This window comes from Micromys minutus, assembly GCF_963924665.1.
Source record: "Micromys minutus genome assembly, chromosome: 21".
Taxonomy (NCBI): Eukaryota; Metazoa; Chordata; class Mammalia; order Rodentia; family Muridae; genus Micromys; species Micromys minutus.
This window is the reverse complement of record NC_137956.1, coordinates 27,282,700-27,283,476: the sequence shown is the minus strand read 5'-3', so window position 1 is coordinate 27,283,476 and position 777 is coordinate 27,282,700.

Genomic DNA, 777 nt, shown 5'->3' with positions numbered 1-777 from the left:
AACTCACTTAGATATGGATTTTTAAATATGGATTTTATAATTGTCTAAGTTCATTTTAATGTATTACTGTCTATGTGACTTGGGAAGAACAAGTGTCTGGGATGGGCGCACACAGAACAAGCAGTGTCCCTAGGCAGGTGACAGTGGAGAGAAGATAAAACACTGGGCAGAGAAGGGCCAGGGTGCAGGTGATGCGGAAGCTCTGCAGCTCAGCCAGCTCCGCCTGCCTCCGCTGCTCACACATGCCTCTGCTACACCTCGGCTTTGGCTGTGTGGTCTCTTCTAGTCCCTGTCACATCACAGACATGTCATCCCTGGGAGTTTGAGGAATGTTTTTTGCTCCAAGGACGTCTGTCCTGTGGATTGGTGGTGGGGTGATTGTCCATCCTGGCATTGGAAAGTGTTTGGTAGGGAATAGATGTTAGTCAAACACTGGGTGTCTTGGTCAGAGTTTCTATTCCTGCACAAACATCATGACCAAGAAGCAAGTTGGGGAGGAAGACAGTTTATTCTTCTAACACTTCCACATTGCTGTTCATCACCAAAGGAAGTCAGGACTGGAACTCAAGCAGGTCAGGAAGCAGGAGCTGATGCAGAAGCCATGGAAGGATGTTACTTACTGGCTTGCTTCCTCAGCCTTGCTCAGCTTGCTTTCTTACAGACCCAGGTCTACCAGCCCAGGGATGGCACCACCCACAATTGCCCCCCCCCCCCAATCACTAGTTGAGAAAATGCCTCAGAGGGATTTCCTCAACTGAGGCTTGTTTCTGTGTGATA